Source organism: Trachurus japonicus, chromosome 10 (assembly GCF_045865225.1).
Source record: "Trachurus japonicus isolate A0001 chromosome 10, Traja_1.0".
Taxonomy (NCBI): Eukaryota; Metazoa; Chordata; class Actinopteri; order Carangiformes; family Carangidae; genus Trachurus; species Trachurus japonicus.
In genome coordinates this window covers 11,008,617-11,031,073 of record NC_140916.1, presented here as the reverse complement: position 1 = coordinate 11,031,073, position 22,457 = coordinate 11,008,617, and the positions used below count along the sequence as shown (strand labels likewise).

At 43.0% G+C, this 22,457-nt stretch overlaps 1 long non-coding RNA gene across 1 annotated transcript in view; it reads right to left on the bottom strand.

Moving 5' to 3' along the window:
• LOC146979407 (uncharacterized) overlaps window positions 1–21,844 on the bottom strand; it is an 80,659-nt gene extending 58,815 nt beyond the window's left edge. Inside the window, exon 1 of the long non-coding RNA XR_015036870.1 lies at window positions 21,714–21,844. This is a non-coding gene — a long non-coding RNA (uncharacterized LOC146979407). The remainder of the gene's footprint in view (window positions 1–21,713) is intronic.
• Window positions 21,845–22,457: the final 613 nt, after the last annotated feature.

Sequence of the window (22,457 nt, the reverse complement as noted above, 5' to 3'; positions counted from 1 at the left end):
CACAGCAGACAGATAATTCAGCGGATGGATTGACAGACAGATAAACAGCACGTCAGACCATCTCGTTGTACCGAGTCTCCGAGTCGGTCTGGTCCTGAACCAGCTCATCTGTCAGTGTCCTGGCTCTGTAAACACCACACACACACACACACACACACACACACAAACACTCCTCCTCCGCACACACCCAGAGACACAGAGAGAGAGAGAGTGTGTGAGCAGCGTCCGGGGCCGACCAAGCATGGAAATGTTTGTCTTCGTCTGGTATCTGCTCAAGTTATGTGGAAAAACACGGGATTGGAGGCACAGGGTCCAAAACACTCCCGGCACGATGTTTCCACAGCAACTGTCTCCCTGCTGGAGAACAACACCAACACACACGCACACACATCTTACACCACCGTCACCTGACATGAGCTCTGCACACACACACACACACACACACACACACACACACACACACATCCATGCATGTGTATCTGCAGTGAAAATGAACAGAGATGGTGTGTCGGGGTCGTCACCATCACCTCACACAGGCAGCGCAGCACAAACATTACAGCCCAACACCACACTATTCTTTATGCTAATGTGCTGCTGAGCTTCCAACTACTGGGCACAATATTTAATTACATAATGATGATTAATTATAATAATTGCTGGACCACTCACGCACATTATCAGACTTTGAAAGTGGTGAAAGAAGTTTGTATCCACACAACTTTGTAGCCGGCAAATTTCAAATCCAAACATTATTCTGCAGAAGAAAAAAACAGAAATAATAAGAATAGAGGCTACAGATAAAAAAAAATATTGCTTTTTTTTTTTTTTTTACAGTCTGTTTATTGAGTTTTACATATTAGAAAAACAATAGTGTTCTAATCTAAATCTAAATTCAACATACCCCAGAACAGACACCAACCCCCCATCCCTCCGGCACCCAGCCCCAGCAGATGGACATGTACAGTTGAAAGTAAATTAAAGACAAACAAAAGAAGAAAAAAAAAAGATTAAGGAGGAAGAGAAAAAGTGGGCAAATAAATAAACAAGTGAATAAATTAATGTATGAATAGATAAAAATAAATAAGTAATAATAACAACAGTTGTAATACTCAATAAAATAAATAAATATGTAGACTAATAAGATCAATAAAGAAGCGTAAATATCTGAGTTGGCAGGTAGTAAGAAATATAAATCAATTAAAAATCAATAAATAAGTTAGTAATATATAATAATAAAATTGCTTTTATATTAGTTTGATTTCCTGTTCGAGTCCAAAGCACACTGATAAATGTCCAGGAAATGCAGCTGAAGGCTCAGAAGAAGTGCAGTAAGTGAAGCATTGAGTTTGGCAGACTGGATGCATTAACCAAATAAAATATGTTCAACGTCAGAGTCTTTCTCCAGAATAAATGTGTGTCCCCTGCAGTATCAGCAGAGACTGGCTGGTAAAAACAGTCTGGCTGTGCGGGCCAACTGGAATTACATGAATGCACCAGCCAACATGTTAGCCAACACATTTCCCACATTACCGACAAATCCTCAGTGAAGATGTATCTGCTCTGTGGAGGTAAACACTGCCACGTTGGCCGGGCGTGTTGTGTCCTGTCTGCTTCAACAAAGTGCAACAAATCGCCCAAACCAACAGGAGGTACTGTAAAGAACTGTGTGTTTAAAAACTGTGCACGTTTTCAGGTCGCATACATCACTTACACAACATACAAAAAACCTTTGTCCCACAAATACCATTCACACCGACAACAGAGACAGTTATGTCGGCTGCAGCGTGTTTGTGCTGTTGGCCAGACGCATAATCAGCAGGTGGAGAGCACGTAAAAGAAGCAGCTCAGACAGGCTGCAGGTGTGGTGGGACACACAGGTACAGGTACTCTGTGTGTGTGTCGGTGTCATGTTTCCAGCAGTTTGTTTTTTTCTTTTTTTTGGCCGAGCCGCTGTTGAACATTGCCAACTTCATGTTTACAGTTTAGTGATTTGCTGACACTAATATGCTTTGCGACTTAAAATAAAACTTCATAACCTAGATGGCAAACCAGTCATGTGGAATTCATACTGTAGGTTTAAGGTTGCAGCGTCTTGGCAGGCCGCAGGAAAACCAAGAAGCTGGCTGAGCAGTAGAGGTACAAATACCTGAAAGTGCGAACAGGTCCAAGTTGATCCGGTTGGTTCTGGTGTCTGGTGCGAGAACACCAAAGAACCTTTGATGACATACTGACATCCTGTCCTCATCACCCTACACTTGACATTGATTGGGTTGTGATCAGGCGTGTGTATGACGTAGTCGCGTCACCGAAGTTCTCCTCAAATTAGCTTGTAAGCACAGTAGCCATTTAGGAATCGTGGCAACAATAATTACACTGTTATGTCATATGTCATTGCTACCAGCAGCAACAATCAGTCCCTCCAGGAATTTGAGATGTCGCGATTGCAACACAAATTCAACCAATCTGCGCGCAATTTTGTCCAATCGCCACAACTTTTACGCAAATTGGACCAATCATCGGTGCTTTCCACCATCGAGAGTGCGAGTCGGGACGAAGCGGTGGTCCAAAGAAAGCGAGTCCACGGAGAAATTAATCATTCAGAACAAAACTGCAACTTTTTTTTGCAATTTTTGCTGTCTCCCGTAATTTAATCGCAACAAAAGCGCTTCATTGCAACATGCACTGCAATTTTGTTAAAATGCGTCTGCGAAATCAAGCATTTTAGGCTGCAACAATCACAAAAGTCCCTCCAGTGAAATCCTGGAGGGACTGATCAATGCTGTGCCCAATATGGAACCTAGTTTGATTCAGAAAACCATTCTGGTCATGTGTTGGCTTTATTGTTGCCGGCAGGAAACTGTGTACGCTAATGTGTGTCGCAACTATCTGTCAAAGGTACAAAAGTCCGGACCTGAGAACCACCTCTTCAGGTCTTCGTTGATCTTTCTCACCAAATCAAATGGAAAAGTCTGGACCAAACGAGGAAAGTGTAAAAGTCACACAACCTGAGAGCAGCAGGTGTCATTGTGTGATACTGTCCAGTTGTGCTGCAGATTCAAATGAGTAAAGAAAGAGAAAAAAGTAATATAAAACTCAGTGGTACAGTAAACTGTTGGGTCAATATTGCACTGCAGTGTTTCCCATGGACTGTGATTAGATCAGCACCTCCCCTATCCGGCTCAGCACTGTTTGGCTTTTGGTTGAAATCCTTTATGTTGGCTGCTTACACTGCAAACAGTTTTGTTGTTTAGTGACAGTGTAAGTCTGTGTGGCTGTTGACATGTAAGCCTTATTATAACAGACTCGATACTGCAACTCTGTGTGTGTGTGTGTGTGTGTGTGTGTGTGTGTGTGTGTGTGTGTGTGTGTGTGTGTGTGTGTGCGTGTGTGTGTGTGTGTGTGTGTGCAATAGGTGAGCAGATTTAAAGGAAATATGTTGAGCAGTTGCAGCGTTATTTCTTCCCCAGTGTTTATGTTTCTATACATTGGGTCAATGTGAAAAACCTGTTCTTACTATGAGTGACAGGACCCCTCCCCACACACACACACACACAATAATCTCCCATAGTTACAACAGTTTTGTTTATTTATATATTTTCTCTGAACTCCTCTCACTGGTTTCAGGTGGGCGGGACTTAACTTAAAAAACAGAAGTGATGTAATGTGTCCTACTTCTGTGCACCAATCAGGATTTAGCAATATTTTAAGGCACTGGCAGGTGTTTTTGTCCATTCTTTAATTGTAATAATGCCACACCTACATAGTCCTACAACTGATAGAATGGTTAATGTATGGGTGCGTATTATTCCTTATTTAGTCATGTATATTAAATTATAATGTGTCCTGCATTTCATAAAAGTACATCATATTCGTTTGTATACTTTATGCTTCATGTGATACTTTTTCTCTGTGTCCTGTAAAACAGTTTGGATCATCTTTGTGTATAAAATGTGTTATGTATATAAATAAACTGGCCTTGATCTGTTAATAATTTTATGACGGACATTTTTCATTTTGGCGGAAGCACTAAAATGCTTCGAAAGACACGAGTGATGCAATAAAACTGTGTGTCTCTGTTAGCGTGCGAGCTAAGGTGCTTATATCCATTTCCATCTGTGTGGGGCTGCATACCTACATTGACTGTGTGTGTGTGTGTATGTGTCCAGTCTGGCCGGCGGCCAGCTGAAGCATGTGGCACGGGCTCGCTCCAAAAAGCCCACTGTAAGGATCGGGCTTAGCTTTAAACACTTGGAAACCCAGCTCTGGGATTAGAGTCACGCTCTAACAGGAGTTTACACCTCCATCACCATCGCAGCCAATAAACAAATTCCTCACTGGAAACTAAGACACTGCACAGAGAGAGAGAGAGAGAGTGGCGAGCTTCTAAAGATTAACTGCTCATTGGGTGGTTATAAATGAATCTTTGTATCTATCCAGGGGGGATAAATAAATAAAAACATGAGTTTCTCTTTTCGTCTAAAACCCAGAAATGAAAAGCACAACAATATTATTTACCCAGTGTTTTTTGCTGAGTAACACTGTGCCTGGGAAAGTGCAGCGTTATGGAGGTGAACTCAGGTAGAAGTGGAGAGAGAAATACGCTGACACACCGTCTGTGCTCGCTGGCGTCAATCTGATAACATCCTGCAAGAGGCGGCAGGCGTTTTAAAGAGTTTGGATAAAGCTGCACTGGGCCGTGGAAATACACCTGTCTCATTACGAAGCCCGTCACAGACAACGGTGCCAGCTGTGGACTCAGAATTCAGTTTGTATCGATGCAAAACTGGAGCCATATTTCTGATGACTTATCATTATCAATGAATCAAATGGGATTTAGGACAATCAGCTCACCCCCTCCCATCATGTGAAACCAGTTACAGCAGCTAGTGGAGTGAATCGGAGCTGTGAGTTTGGGTATAATTTGGCTAATGTATTCTTGTTTTTGTTTTATTTACTCGACTGGCGTCATCTGAAAATGTGTTAGTTATCTTTTTTCCCTCTATGTCAGGCTGCCGCTGGGTAAAGTACTTGGTTTGAAAATACTTTGGCTCCTGTGGTTTGTGTGAAAGCCCTCAGTCATCCAGGTCATCATAGTCGTTAAGTGCTAAAATTGAGGGTTACTGGACTACTTTCTGGCTCTTGAAGATGTTTCGTCTCTCACCTGAAAGGTTTCTTCAGTTCTGAACTGAAGAGGCCAATTGCCTTCAATTTTAGCACTTAACGACTCCTGTGGTTTCATGTGTTTACACTAAACAGAGGGACAATGTGGGTCAACCAGCAAGAAGCTGTCAGGACCAGGAAGGCAACAACCATTTACCAGTTAAAGATAAAAACAAACGTCAAATAACACGACTTTGAAGTGGAAGTGATATCTCTCCTTACATCAGATCTTAGACCAGCTCTGCAGTTTACTGCCCCCTAGTGGCCTTACTATGTTATTATCTGTGGAGGTTAGGTCCACCACAGCGTAACGTTATCATTTGTGTCACATTCGTTAGCGTGGCCAATCGCCGCACACAAAGACTAGCGAGGTTCAGGCTTGTCAAGTAGATTTGAGCGCCAATTTTAATGGACCTTTGAAGTACATGTGCACATTGAGGATCCTGGATCTTTAGTGGCTGACTAGTTAGAGCTGGATCCACCGATCAGTTGAGATATTGTACCTATTAATATAAACATGCATTGATTTTAAACACACATACCATGTCCTAAAAACACCAGGAATCAGGGCTCCATCTTGGTGTCACTGCAAAACATTTCAGAGACGTTTAGGAGGAAAGACACTCCCAAAGACGTGAGGTAAATCTTAATCCAGACAGAGGAATCTTCAGCTGCTTTTTCTCAGTGATAAAAATAACATTTTATTATTACCCCGTGCACCAGGACAGTGCACTTTTAGCAGTCTGGGATTCCATGTATTGTTCAGGGAGATGTCGAACATTCACGCTAAGGGGAGGGAGGAAGGAAGCGCTACTCCGTGTTGACCTTGGTATTCGACCGGCCAACCTCACAGTCACAAAACTATTTCCTCAAACACACAGCTGCCGGTGTTTACTGCCTAAACAAAGATGTTCTACGCTCCACAGCGGGCAGTTTAACTTGAGCAAGGAGGTGCGTCCCTGTGAAGATCACTGGAGGTCCAGTTCGAGGGTTTGGTATCAGAGTGTCGGTGGCCCTGAAGCCCTCATAAGGTAAGAGGTGAGTGGTGGTCCTGATCAGCAGCATGGGGATCCTAAAATAGTGTCAATGCAGCTACTGCGAATGTTTGCTCCCCTCTTGACCCTCAGTTTCCTCCACACCTCTTATCAGCACCTCTACATGCACACACAAGCATCTCTGCAGCCACACCAGCAGAGATAAATGCACACAAAGTGCTGTGTTATCCCCTGTGATCTTTACACATGACATATTTTTCATGGTGGCAGCATTCTCTATGTGTCAGGCCTCTTACGGACTTGACCTTAGACCGTTTATCGTCCTTGAACGACCAGCTTACCAGTGGGTGTGCCGACGGGTATAGTATAGTAGAGTTTGTCATACTGGCTTGGTGGGTGACATGTGAGCCGTGGGGCTGGTTGACTGGTTTTCCAGCAGATAATCTGTTGGAGTGGGTCTTTTCACCTCAGGTAACTTAACCCCTTAAGCCACTGTAGCTGCTTCTGCTGTCTCTATGATCCTACTTTTGATTTGATTTGACTCTTTTCCTTCTTTCCTTAAACCAGACCAGACCAGACAGAGAAGATGCTTCGGAATTCATTATAATCATGATAATCTTTATAATCATTGTGATAATCCTTGAATAATTGAATCGTAGCACCCTGAATTGTAATCAAATCAAATTGTGAGGTGCCTTAGATGGCACACCCCTAATAATACACTTGAAAATATCGGCCTTGCTTACTCATCTATGGTCACCTACAACAACATGATAAGCTGTATACAATCTAAACGTAAAATGTCTGAAGAAGCGTCACTCAAAAGCCAAACCTGGAACCAAACTCTGGTCAAAAACCCCACAAACATCAGACTTTTGTCATAAGTCAGCCCCGAAATAAGTTGTAAAAACACACAACCACCAACCAAAGTGTCTCCTATAGAGTATAGAGGCTCTGACACTTACATCTACACCAACCAAGGCTATACCACAATTACTTAGGTCTGACTTGGCTACAGAGGTGTCACTTTTGAGGACGACAATGAGTCCTAATGGAGATATAATTTAGGTTGCAGAGCTCTCAAGGTGTTTTACTGTGCCAGGAGTGTCAGGTCTTAACAACACAGCTAGTCTGATCCCAAAAGATAGCAATCTCTTCTACGTTTAAGTGTAAGCTACCCCTCCTTCTCTTGTCTGAACCATCAGCTTGAGTCTTGAAACAAGGAGTTCCCAAGAAGAAATCACATCTGTCATAAAATAAAAAGTCCTCAATAAAGAGAGAGTACAGTCTGCACTACCATGTACTTATTTGGTAACAGGCTACAGCAACTGCTATAAGGAAAAATATTGTCTGAACAAATCGCTATGGTAACAAGCCGCTACAGTGGCTGAAGGACAATATACATTTTTTTACAAGACGGATCTCAGAGAAAAAGTAGAGAAGATGCAAAACTGTGAGTAATGTGAATTATAAAATGTGCAATAGGCAATAAATGTAATGAGTATGGAATAATAATACTGAGAAGAAATATGATGTGAATATAACTTGAGCATAAAATAACAAAATAAATCAGTTGAGCATAATATTTAGTAAGATAGTACAAAAAACATAGAGGTACTTTATATGGAAATGAAGTAAAAACTTGAGTCAATCTTAAAGCAAAAGCACAAAGTTAATTAATGTGTCTTGACTTCAAAATCAATAAAGCAATGACAGAGATTTGTGGGGAAGGTTGAGAGAACTTAAAGTCTTTTCTTCTGGCCTCCCTCAGTGATCTGTATAGCTTTCTGCCTCCACTCAGGTCTCCGTCAGTGCGTCAGTGTCATCTCCACGGGCTGGACGCCTGATCATTTTGCCTTTTTGGCTGCCTGCTAATCCAGCTGAGTGGCACAATTAGGACCACAGCAGGCTGTCGGTTGTATTAATGAGTGTTTAGTTTTATGTTTAATAATCAAAACTGGAAGTGGAAAGGCCTGTTTGCTGACTGACTGGGTTATGTGTCGGCCTGTTGGGTGGTTGACAGGTCGGCGCGGCCCCATGTTAAGTGGGTGTGTGGGTGTCACCCTGATGTTTTCCTGGGTCGCGTATTGACTCGACTGGTTGACTAGATGGGTGGATGATTCGACAGCTGGCTGTGGCGGGTAGAAGTAATCAGAGAGAGAGACTCTGAGGGAGAGGGGGTGGGAGGCGGTGGTGGGGGGGGAGATATGTTCATGATTGCAGTGATGCAGTTTGACATGTGGAACACTAAGTGTATTAATCCAGTGCACTGCAGCCCTGTCACCATGCATCTGTCCACTCTGCTGACACCAGGCTTGTGTGTGTTTGTGTGTGTACATGTATGTGTGAGTGCATGTGCGAAAAGTGCTTTTGTACAAGTGTGGGCTGTTTTACTGTTTTTGTCTGCGTGGGAGTGTGCACAGAAACGCCAGTGCACATTTGCACATGTGCCCGTCCGTGTGTGCCTGAGTGGAAACGCAGCCAGAGTTGGTTCAGACGCTCAGTATGCTGCATGCCTTCCATTGTCACTGTCCCTGTTTGTGTCTAATGCATGACTTACATGAGTCATACACGCTGCAGATCATCTCTTCCCATCCATTTCGTTTCTTGTGACATCTGAAACACCAGCGCTGCTTTTATTCGCCTCTGTATAATCGGGGATTTAAAGCCGTGATGACAGAATGATGAAACGTATCCTGATCCAGAGAGATTTGACAGAAGGCGGATGCTTTGGCCAACAATGACCATAACCAATGATGACCGACGGCTGTAAACAAAGACGCGCTGGATGGACGTCAGTATTTGACGAGCGTTTCACGACTCGTGCACCTGCGCACGTGTTGTTTTTGGTTCTGATGGCTCAACCGTTACGTGCACCATGGCAACCGTGAACAGGGAAAGTGATTCCTGGAAATACTTTGACAACAATAATACAGAATACACGGCATTAAACCTGCATACCACTGAAATACTGATTCACATGCACTTAAAGCACAAAAAGAAAGGGAAGGAAGGGGGGAAAAATGAAGAAAAATGTGCCGAAATGAAGCCAAAACATCTAGCTCGATCGTAGCGGTCTAGCATGGTGATGTCATTTGGAGACGGAGTCTGAGCTCTAATTAGCTGACACAGTGACAGCTGTCAATCATGATACCAAACCCACTTTTTATTGCATATAATTAAAATCAAAACACTTCCAAACATTAGAATGACAGCAACTACTAGCTATGTTTTGGCTTCACTTTCAGGGAGCTCTCTACTCTTTTTTTGGTTATTGATCATTGATTAGAAGAGACAGAAAGACAAGAATTTGATTCCATCTTTGTTTCTGAACCATCATCTCCATATCTGCAGAGACGTGGACAGACACGGTGGTGGTCTAGAGGTCTATGGTCTTAACTGTTCTTTAACAGTGAGGCAGTTTGGCCCCCCCACCCGGCGGAACGTGTCGTTTATGTTGCTGCTGGTTAAGGGATAAAAAACGATGTCGGAGAGGAGGCGGTGAGTCAAGGCCGGCAGAAGAACATCTTATTGACAAAATCACTTAAGCTCCCCCCTCTCTTCCTCCCTCTCTCGCTCCGTCATATTGATATAGTGGAATCCTTTAGTGAGCTCCTCTGCCCTTTCTTCTGGCCTTCCTGCCTATTACCTGCCGGTTTTCCTCCTCCTCTCCTGCCCCCTGCCCACCCGTCTTCGCGGTGACAGGATCTTTATGGGCTTAGTGATGGACGTGACCTCCTTCTTCGCCTTTTCTTTTACCCCCATGGTCTTCTTCATCTTCTGCCCCTCTGTCATTCCCCCCCCACCTCTTTTTCTTTTTTTTCCTCGTTTGACCTAAAAGTCCTTCAACTCTCTTCACCTCCTCCTCCTTCTCCAGCACCTTCTTCCACATCTTTTCCTCTCAATGTTCCCATCTACTCCACCTCCTTCACTGTATCTTCCCATCACCCTCTTCTTCTTCTCCTCCTCCCCCTAAGACAGATAGCCACTTATCCTTTTTATTTCAGTTTTTTTTACGGCTCAGTGCGGCGGAGCTCGGAGGTGAGTGGAGTGGAGCGAGGTCACGGTGGGATTTAGCTTCTTCTAGGAAATAACAAGAGGGGAAAGAGACAGAGGACAAGAGAGAGCGGGAGAAGCGGAGCGAGGTCGTGACCTCTAGTTACGGCCTTGTTGTCTATTTGCCGCCTCACGTGTCACAGTTTACAGGTAACAAACCATTTGAGACTAAACCTGAACTAGACACTGTGCAGATGTTGATGGCAGATGTGCTGTTTGTTACTCACACCCAGGTCCTCGAACCTGAACCTGAACAAACATGTGGGTTTTTAACAACAAACTTGTATTAAAGGGGAACTCTGCAAGTCTTGTCTCTCCTCCTCTGCTAACCCTCCTCTCCTCCATGTGCATATGTTTTCAATGAAGTCGGTGAGAAATCAATCCATGGAGCGGTGGATAACGTTATTTAACATCTACCATGTTACCATGTGTATATTTGTGTAGTCTTATCTGTCATAAACAAAAGATTACAGGTTACGTTTGTGTGGCGGTGCTGCAGAGACGAGAGCTGGGACACCGGGTCGGAGGCTCTGATCTTACAAGGTTGGTTTTCAGCCAAGAGACGCTAGGTGGAAGGCAGAGAGCCTCCATTCTCCCTGGAACTAGTTACAAGTCGTTGATTTAAAGGTGCCATATGTAAGAATGTGGCCAAAAACGGTTACTGCAGCCAAATTCAAAACACTGTGATCTCGTTTTTTCTCCCAGCCGTAGTGGCAGCTCAGTGGAAGCAGACCAGAGACTGAAATGCCACTGACGCCACCGTGACTGGGAGCGAGGGCTACGTGGCGCAACATGCCAACACGTAAATTCAAAACATAAACATGATTGCAGTCTGCAAAAAAAGATTTTTAATGCGAATACTCTGGCTGTACTATTGTTGTTGGTGAGTTCATCATGTTATATGAACATTATTCCTGAGTCTCTGTGACATATTAGGAGGATTTTAAGGCCAGTTGCTTTAGATGTCTTACATATTGTACCTTTAACCAGCACTAGGACTCTGGAGCTGTTTCATTAAGGTAAAAATGTAGTATCTTAAGATGAAAGTCCTGCATAGTTCCGCTTTAAAAATCACATCCTTGCTGAATGTTGAATATAAGGTCAACGTGACAGTTGTTTTATAATGAACTTGTCACATCTGCAATTTAACTTAATTTTGAACATACTGTATCGTTTATAACCATAAACCTCATCATACAAACATTCCTCAAGAAATACAAATCTTATTGGCACCTATAGGGCTGCACAAGTAGTCGTAATGTAATCACAATGTGGTGCAAAATGTCAAATCCAAATCGCAGGAGCCTCAACTTTTTTTGATACATTTTAAAATATGTTACACCACTGATGTGTTTTGTCAACACTTAAGTGTTGTGTTGCTACAGAAAACAAATCATATTTCAAAGACATAGAGGTACACCAACAAACAACAAAATTATCAATCACCAGCTTACCATAACTACATCGTAATCACATATCACAATCACATCATGACGTTTATTGGGATCCTGGGTCCCCGGGTAAAAAAGGCGGGTAAAATGTAACAAATAAGCAACAAAAAATAAATAACATCAAACACACCAGATAAGCTGGGAATCGAACACCACTCTCCCGTGTCATATTGACTCATGCATCGACCCCGCTCTCCTCCTGACAGCGGCACCTGTTAAGTTTGGAGTAAAAGCTGAACGCAGGTCAGTTTCTGCAGAGAGGTGAATTTACACGGTGCGTCACGGCACGAAGAGTAAAACTGAAGTGAGAGTGCAGACAAAGTGACTCACTGCAGCTATTTTCAATCTCCATTCAACGGTATCAAATAACATAACAGCATTAGGCTCAGACTGTTTTTAGTTTTGCCCATATTTTAAGTGAGATGCCACTCAGCTGCGCTCACTCTGTGTAATGTAACACACTGAAATGAAGAGTGACAGTTCAGCCTGTAAGATGAGAGCGATAAGGGCGTGAGTGTGTGTGTGTGTGTGTGTGTGTGTGTGTGTGTGTGTGTGTGTGTGTGTGTTAATGCCTGATGCAGAGAGACAGAGGAGGAGGAGATAAACACTTTATATTTGTGTGCACTTGCATTTGTGTTTGATCCAAGTGCGTCAGTGCATCATCAGGAAATTTAATGACAACAAACATCTGATATGTTTCAGAGTGTGAGGGTATCTGCCTGTGTGTGTCTGTGTGTGTGTGCAGTATACAACAACAGTGCTCATCAATTTTCATCTCCACATGCAGAAACAGATTTGCATAATCTGGTTGAAATGAATCTACATTTTTGCCTGTGTGATGTAAAGGAGCCACTGAAAACAACTGAATGGTCACAGATGTCTTTTCACTTGGAGCTACATTTCAAGTAAGAAAGCATTTAAAAAACATGTGAAGTCACTTTTCAGGCTTGAGAGTTACTGATGTCTTTTAACTCATTGAGTGCCGCGCTCCTTTCCAAAGTTTTAGTCAAGTGTACCGGCAAATTAGACCATATTTGACTTTTTATTTTAGAGCCATAGTGTATTCTATATTATTGCCACCAACACATACTGTAGCTCATTTGAAAGGTTTAACTTTATCCTTCAAATGGCCACAAACCGTTTGTTTCTACGTGCCTCCGTTCCTGAGAAAAGTCAAGCTAAACATGGCTGGGTTTCACCAAAATCCCTCCTTTTTTTCTAGAAAAGGAGATAGAGCGTCTTTTATGAAAGGTGCGCTGTTTGTGTCTGTCGCTCTTCAGACACTCGCATTTCTGGATCAAAGGGCTCGTATAAGATAAATATATACAACAATTGTTGTTCTATTCACAAAACCACCATCGGGGGCGGGGGGGGCGCCACTAAACAGCAATAACACAGACGCACCGTGCCGTGTCACAGCCTCTCGCCGCGGAACGTGAGGCTCTGCCGGCCACAGCGGCTCGCGAACACCGGTCCCGCCGGTGGTCGCGGTCCGTCTGTGGTACGGGTCGGTGGTGCCGGTCTGCTTTGGTCCAGAGACCATCAGATTTTACCGCGGGAGGACTTTGGGGAGGACACGGTGTTGCTCCAGATGAAGACCGGGCGGGACAGTGGGCTGAGAGCTTCCTGGTTCAGCTCCCAGCTGCTGCAGCCTCGCGGGTGAGAGCGGAGCAGCAGCGGAGCAGCTGCTGCATCCACATGCAGAACTCCGTTTGCAGAAGCTGAGTTATGATAAAAACTTCCAGATCATGAGCTGTCATGTGACTTTGATCGTCATCTATTTCAGTTCTCCTCGTCGTAGAGTCCCCAAATTTACATATAATGTGTATTAAAGTGTCTATTTTCATAATTTAAAAAAAAAGCAAAAAACGAAAAATTTCGTTTTTGGCACTCAACGCATGGGAACGAAAAACGAGAAATTACGTGGTTGGCACTCAATGAGTTAATATTACAGTTTTGGGAATTGTTATTGTCATGGATTTATTTTTCTCTTTTCTTTCTTTTATTGTAACTGGATCTGTGTATTGTTATAATTTATAACTTGAACTTTTTAAGAGGACCCTAGGAAGACTAGCCTGTCTTTTGTGTGTCGGCTAATGGGGATCCTCAATAAAACAATAAACATTCACTCATCACTAATCTCTACTGGACTGAAAATTGTTCTGAACATACAGTATAAGAGACAGTGTAATACCTGGCTCTGTGACTCAAGAGGATGCCCTCCTACCTGAGCTGCTGCATAATGTGGTTTCTACAGGCGGAATAAAATTTCCATCACAGCCGCGGCCCCTGAACTCTCTTTCTTTTCACTTTCTGCATAAATATAGTTCTGAATGTTATCCATGAAATAATCAATTTTGAGTTGGAGAGGCTGAGGACAGAGAAAAACCTCCTGTAGAAGAATAACTCCTTTAAAAAAAAACTACCATAATGAACACACAACTGCACTGAGAGCAGCATACCAAGGACCACAATGGTTATTAGTACTTCCTCAACATAAGGTGATCTTTGTCGTCATGGTTACAACAACAACAACAACAACAACAACAACAACAACAACATGGCTGACTCTAAACACTCATGAGTCATGGAAAATAGAAACATCTCACAAGGTAATCATTGATCGTATTGACCGCATCGCTCCATCACTCTGGATTACTACGACCACCAGATGTCGCCAAGCAACAAGCTGTAACTTTAGAGCTTATCAGTCTGGACAGTCTTGAATAATAAAATGTAAAGTGTGAAGGTGAAGTCGGTGATTTTTAATGTGTGCGTGAGTTGAAGTTGAAGCTTGTCTGAAGTGTGAACTGATACAACACTGATCAGTTTCATGCTCTGAGCCCTGGAGCTGATCCAAGGATGTGATGGCTGGATCAATACTCGGGTTTTGTTGAGTTGTTCTTTTTTTTTTTTTTTTTCAAGAAAGCATGATTTTTCAGAGGAGGTGGATCAATAACAGACGATAACAACGCCGTCTCCTTCCTTTGTGTATTGTGAAAATAAATTTTCTTGTGTTTAAATCGCTGAAAACAACTGTTCATATTAAAAGGTCATGTTTTCAATCCTTTGCTGCTGTAGAGAGAGACGCATTTTTAAACTTAACAAACACAAGTTACTCCAAATGCAGGCAGAAAAATACATTAAAACAAAAATAATTCATTGGACACACAATGAGAGAGAGAGAGTGCCTACGAACAGCATACTGTACTGTACCATTTAAACCAGGAGAAGCAGACACAACACGTCACGTTTATCTATCAAGGGACTTAAAACACACACACACACACACACAGTTGCAGTTAAAATGGGCCGGCGTCTCGGTGCCACATGCCAGAGATGGTGAGAGAGACGAAGATGAAGGTAGAGACATTCACTTCCAGCTCCAGGGGGAGAATAACAGTGGCAACAGTAGAGCAGAGCTTCAGGAATAAATGTGCGTGAGTGTATTTAAGTCTGTGCTTGTTTTTGGTTATACGCACATGTGTTTCCGTAAGAGTATACTGCACACACTCACACACACTCAACAGACACAGAATACAGGAATATATTGTAGGTCAAAGCGACTGACCTCATTTTACTCCCCACCCCACCCCACCCCACCCCGACCTCCACTTGGACAACGTGGTCGCTGCATGAAGAGCTGAAATCAGAGGGAAACACTCTGTGGTATCTAAATGTAAAGGTTGTTACAGACACACTGTCCGTCAAAGTGCGTCGAGTCACATGTGTGTTACCACGGGGTGACAGACATGTGATATTTTAGATGGTAGACGTCTTTATCCCACATTGAGGTTTTGAATGATGCAGGCAAAAAAAAGAACTTCACACACTCAAACAAATGTGAAATCTAAAATGTATTTATAAATCCATGTATCTTTCATAATTTTACCTTTTCCAGGCTTTAATATTAAGTTGTGATCCTTAAGAAGATACATTTGTCTTAGAACCAAAAACCCATCGGTGTTGCTCTGCATCTCCTCTCTCAGCTTCTCTCTAGTAACAACAGGTTGGTGTCAGCCAATCAGAAGAGAGGAGGCTCTGAGCCTTGCTTTGATACTTTCACAGTATTAATATAGAACCTAGAGCTGGTTCCTGACCCTGACCATTGACTGGTGGCAGGGCCCTGTAGGTATCAGATTCATTAATAGAGAAATAGAATTTAGAAGGCATGATTTCATAAGGCCTTAAGATCAATGTTAAAAGTTGACTGGAAATGTGAAAATATTACCATTATCATGTCTTATTATAAGACATTTGTAAAATATTTAAACACCAGCTAGGCTATAGCAGAGTCTCACAGATTGCACTAATGCTGTTCAATCAACCACAAAAATAAATAAATAATAAAAATACTATTTAAATAAATAATATCAACTGTGCACTAAAAACTAAAAAACAACAACTGCCTGGTGTCTCCATTGTTAGAGTCTAGCATTATTTCTCAGAGATTTTTATTTTTTTCCTCAGAGATTTTTACAATCTGGAGTCACGTAAATGTGACGTAACACGCATCTTTTTTCAGTCAGTCGTCATGGAAACGAGACAGTCACGGATCTACCGATCTATCTACTGTTTGGACCAGAGTGAAAACAAACGTGTGTAAACGCGAGCTGAAAAATGAAACAATGGATCATTTTCACATCTGGTGAAAGCCCCGCGGCTCACAGGAGTCCAGAGCTCTGACGCTGCAGGGGACGACGTGCTAACAGCTAACAGCCGCGGCTCGACTCGTGGGCTCGGTGCATTCCTCTCGGTCAGCTGGTGAAGCAGCGCGCTGATGAGCATGATGTCCGTGACGTGTCCCGTTATGTGCGACAAAGTTGTGACGTTGTCAGGTGATGAAAAAGACACCTGATCACGTGTTGATGGAGTACAAAAACTGATTTAAATAAATTAATAAACGATGCTTAGCCTGGCGGTGGGGCAAGTAAGACCTGGCGGCCCGCCGGGCTTATAATACACTGGGGGAAACCCTGGAGCTTTAATACAAACATCTACCTTTATACTGGATGGAGCTTTAAAACAAACATCTACCTTTATACTGGATGGAGCTTTAAAACAAACATCTACCTTTAGGCTGTATGGAGCTTTAAAACAAACATCTACCTTTATATGTATGGAGATATTACAAAATATTACGAAAGAGCAGTGGATGAGAAATAAACTGACTGAGACAAAAAATGGTGTCATACATTCATGATTTGTTAATGATAAAATGCTGCATAAAGCTCCTTAATTCCTGACGACACAGATGTGGAGAGGATATTAATACCATGTGTCTGTCTGTGTGTGCGTGTGTTTTTGTGTCATGTCAGCTCAGCCCCAGCACCTCTCCATCTCCTCGGGGGGTTTGACTTTGGCTGCTCCTAATTTCAGACATCAGCTGTCACCCCACACACACACACACACACACACACACTCACACACACATGCACACACACTCAACGTGCAAACACAAAATACTTTACACCTCGATCTCACAAGTGTGTTGTGATGTTGCGACACAGAGTTGGTCACAGCATCAGTGCTAAATCAGGGCGTGTGTGTGCATGTGTGTGTATGTGTGTTTTCTCTCTAGCTTCCCTCCTCTTTGACTACAAATCATGACATTCAGGATCAGCTGTAAATAAGGCAACCATGACACAACACACACACACACACACACACAGACACACACACTTCCTCTTGCACGCAGAGGCGCAGATGGCTTGCTCTCACCCTGAGGCTGTCATTAGCAACATGAACAGTTTGGTTGACCGTTGTTGCTCTCTCTCACCCTCTCTCTCTCTCTCTCACATGCACACACACACACACACACACACACACACAGCTGCCCAAACCAGGGAGAAGACACAACGCAACATGCTGGTGGAACGACGATCACAATCTAAAGTTCTTGAACACACACACACACACACACACACACACACACACACACACACACAGAAACACTGACACTGTTGTTTTCCCATCATTTGTGTCAGACACTACGGTGGCCCTGAGGTGCAAATCACAACGGCAAATCAGAAAACACAACAACAAAACAGAAAACACAACGGCAAAAGAGAAAACACAACACAAAAAGAGATAACATAACACAAAAAGAGATAACACAAAAAGAGATAACACAACGGCAAAAGAGAAAACACAACACAAAAAGAGAAAACACAACACAAAAAGAGAAAACAACGGCAAAAGAGAAAACACAACGACAAATTACTAAATACAACAACAAATTAATTGTTGTGTTTAGTAGTTTGTCGTTGTGTACACTGTACAGACACACACACAGACGGTTGTAGAGTAGAGTTGTGTTTCCTCCAGTTAATGTGTTTTCCAGCTTCTTCTATACCTCCACCCTGCACCGGAGACACACAGCCACGTTGCACTGCTGACCCGCCGCATCATCACTCTGCTATTGCACTTTTATGGATCTCAGAATTGTTTCCCCCGTGAACAAGTCTCAGCGTCGTTCAATAATAATACAAAAAAACAACAGACAGACAGACAGAGAGCTCTTATACTGAGGAAAAAAAATCCACCCTCCCTGAAAGCAGCGATGGCGTTTCCTAACTCTGGTGCGTTATCTTTATTAAACACCAGAGCATATTTGTGCAGCATGTGTCGTGTTTGTGTGTCGGTTGAGAAACAGCTTGTTGCCCATAAGACAAACACTAATCAAAGATGTTTAAAACAACCTGATCGCTCCACACAGTGGGCTCAGTGTGGATGATCGCAGCTCTAATTGATGACACTGTGTTGTTGTGGTGTCTGTGTGTGTCTGTGTGTGTGTGTGTGTGTGTGTGTGTGTGTGTGTGTGTGTGTGTGTGTGTGTGTGTGTGTGTGTGTGTGTGTGTGTGTGTGTGTTTCATGTTGAGCAGCGTCAGTTCTCGGTATTAAAGGGATAGTTCAACATTTTGGCAAATTGGCCCATTGCCATAATCCCTATAGTCATAGCAGTAGGTTTGTTACCTTTAATTGTCAGTGCAAGCTATTTTTAGAACGGCGGAGCAGAGCCGCGAGCTGCTCAGAGCTACGCTACGGAGGCTAGTGTGATTTCTTAGTTTCCCTCATCAAACTCATCAAATACACAATCCAACAACTCCAAAACGCTCTGGTGGACAAGTTGTGACCTGCACATTCACCACGCTATGAGATAATAACAGAACGTTACCAGACAGAGTTCTTTCAAGGTAAATTCATGCAAAACCACTGATGTGCGTTGCCTTCAGGGACAGTTTTTCATCAGCAACCTCTAAAACAACTCTGTCTTATAACGTTCTGTTAGTATCTCATAGCGTGGTGAATGTGCAGGTCACAACTTGTCCACCAGAGCGTTGTGGAGTTGTTGGATTGTGTATTTGATTGATGAGGGAAACCAAGAAATCCCATGAGCCTCCGTAGCGTAGCTCTGAGCAGCTCGCAGCTCTGCTCCGCCGTTCTAAAAATAGCTTGCACCAACAAATAAAGGTAACTAACCTACTGCTATGACTATAGGGATTATGGCAATGGGCCAATTTGCCAAAATGTTACTACCCCTAAACTACCCCTTTAAAGGTTTTTGATAACCTGGCTGCAGTTCCTATGTTGTCCCCTAGGCGGCAGTGTGTGTGTGTGTGTGTGTGTGTGTGTGTAGAGAGAGTGTATGTGTGGCTATTTTTAGCTCAGCTTCAGCTAGAGGACGAGATATTTTTAGCCTGCGATCTGTTCACTGTTACACTGCTGAGGCTCAGTCACACACACACACACACACACGCACACACACAGGAATGCCCATCCTCCCGCACACACACACACACACACACACACACTGATACCAAGACTAACACACAAACACAAACGTGCAGTCATTCAGCGGCTATCGAGCGCCTCAAGGAGTCCTTCTGCATCAAACTGCTGCTGACGGAAGAAATGGGTTTTTGCTGACGTAAGCATTAATGGGCACGACACACACACACACACACACTGAAACACATGTTCATGCCACCGTCGATCCTCAACACATGAACGGACACATATGTTGAGTGAAGATGCTGAAAATATTCACTGTCCACGAACACGCACACACAAAGCCATAAGATATTCATGACTTCATGTGTCCACTTTTTTTTTTACACATACACACAAACATCCGAGTGTCTGCAGCCTCCACACAACACAGAAGCAGGGTTTGTTCACTAAGTGCCACTCTAAAAGCCCCCAAACCAGCTCTCCAGTTCACACTCCAGTGCCCACTGAAGCCCGCTAATGTTCCCTAAGGAGAAGCCCAGCACACACACACTCTCTCCCACACGCACGCACACACACACACGACTTCTCAGATTCCACAGGCGGCTCCAGCCTTAAACACAGCAGACCAAACACGCTCGGCAGACATGATGATACAGCTGTGGTTAGCGTGCAGATGTGCAGGCAGCCACACACGAGCTATGGACATTAAATGAAAAAAAAAAAAAAAACTCAGACCAATATGACCGATACATGATGAGAAGTGTTTTTAAGATGTGAATATGTGCAACTATGAAAACCATGCTCACTTATAAAACATGCTGTTCAGGTTGCACTGCCTGCAAGTCTCAGGCCAGGGCAGCACAGTGCAGGACTGAGTGTTTTACTGTCAGATGGGCCAAAAATAAAATAAAAAACAAGGAAAAATCTCCAACATCAGCAGCAACAGCAGGAATTGCAAAGTGAATATTGGTGTTGTGTTAACAGGATAAAAACTCTGAGGATGGATGAAGAACTTCTGAGTTGATCTATCCTCATAAACTGAGAAGTGTGTGTATGACCAAACACAGTGTGTCCAGCTAAATGATAATCTGACTAACAACATATGAGGCTGAAAGCTCACAGCTGCTGCAGTACAGTCCTACAGACTGAAGGTGGCAGTTTCACAACAAACACACAGTTAAGGGCAGCATGTTAAGTGTTCACCTTTACAGCTGTTATTAGGGCCATTATCTGAGACAGATCTGACTGAAATACCATCAAAGATGATAATACTGGTTCTATCCTACTTTGATGGAGACTGACAGAGTCATATTGTTTTCTGGTTGTCTGTCACATTTTTAAGGACTGGATATCTCAGTAACACCTCAACCAACTTCTTTAAATGTGGCACGAATATCAGTTAAGATGGTTTTAGCCTTGTGAAAGCAATTTCTCCAGAATTACTGAGACTCTTTGCACAAATGTCAACTCAAGGATTAAGTAGGGACTTTGGTGGTGAAAGATCAAACTCACCTTGTCCTCACAAAGCACTTTCCAAACACTCCACATACTAGCAATTATGACAAAATTTCACAAACATTGTTAATACTCCATAAGAAGAATAAACAGGGATGTAATGTAAAACCAGTCTGAGTAGACAACAAAGACAACCACGCGGTGGTAATTATAGTTTAATCTGGTGGGATTAAGCTACATAAAATCCTAAAACTCAAGAGATGCACAAAATGATCTCCTCCTGTATTCCTCTCTACAGTAAAACTGCTGCTGTTTCTGTTCCACCTCCTTCATTAAAGTTGTGTCGCAGGATCAGAGCAGTGTTTGCTCTGAGGGAGCTGTGGCCACACTTTCTGAATTGTATAACATTTGGCAATTTGTGTCAAGGAAATGCAGCAAAGCTTGAGGAGCAGTAGGTGAAGAGGAAGGCTAGTGAGCAGGTAAACAGCCAGCTCTGCAGAGCAGGGAGCATCCATCACTTCTGCCAGGACTACACAAAAACCTACTGTATATTAAACAGAGCTACACACCAGTGATGAATCATCAGTGCTAGAACTGGCCTTCAACTCAACACTCACCATTTTTCTACATAAATGCTTCAACAGAAGGAGCCAAAAAAAAAAAAAACTCTCAAAAGCCACCTGGTCACTGATGACCACTCAATGTTGCCTAGCAACTAATACATGCTAGTTTTTTCAGCATTGATCTTTAACTCAGGTAGATTAGGTTCATTTTACAAAAAACAGTAGCACACAACCATGAGCAGTGATTCATTATTCATATAATTAACCAGCAGGAAAGCGACACAGTGGAAACTTCTTACCTCTGTCCATCTGTTCCTCAACTGAAATATTCCTCACATGAAAAGCAGCCAACGTTTCCATGTTGGGTCGGACAAATTCCACTCTTCTTCCAACGTGAAACCATTGCAGTCAACTTCTGGTCTCCTCTTCTGTTCTGGCTTGTTTGTTTTCGGTCGTTTTACAGTTTTGTGTTACTGTTGACACACTGTTTAGTTTCACTGTTTTGTTTTACTGTCCTCTCAATCTGTTTCCCGCTGTAAGTAAGTTAAGATGGACGTTATCTCCGCGAAGTCATCGGCAGATTTCCGAAGGAGCCGTTTTTAGAGTCCGAACTTCGAAGCATCGGGTTCGAATTAACCGTTAAATCCAGTCGCCGCCATCTTGCCTTCACCTGATACCGCAAAGCCTCAGGTGGGCAGGGAGGGAGGGGCGCGTCAGGATGGCGGGAAAACCGTGCGATAGCAAAGTCGCCGCGGGCCTTCCGGTTGTCGGGATGGACGTGATTGTTGGTTCCGCCCACAAATAAAAGTCCAACTGTGATCAGTTAATCTGCCACACAAGACAAAAAAGTAAAGTATGGTAAACTTAATTAAAAAAAAAAAAAAAAAGATTAAGCTTTACTTTTCACACTTTTAGCTAAAGATAGGAAATACATTTTCATGTGGGTCATTCGCTGTAGGCCTAATTGTGCATTGTGGATAATGTAGCCTAGGCATTAGGGTTTCATTGGGATATCTCCAATTTATTTCCAATAGCTCCTGTGC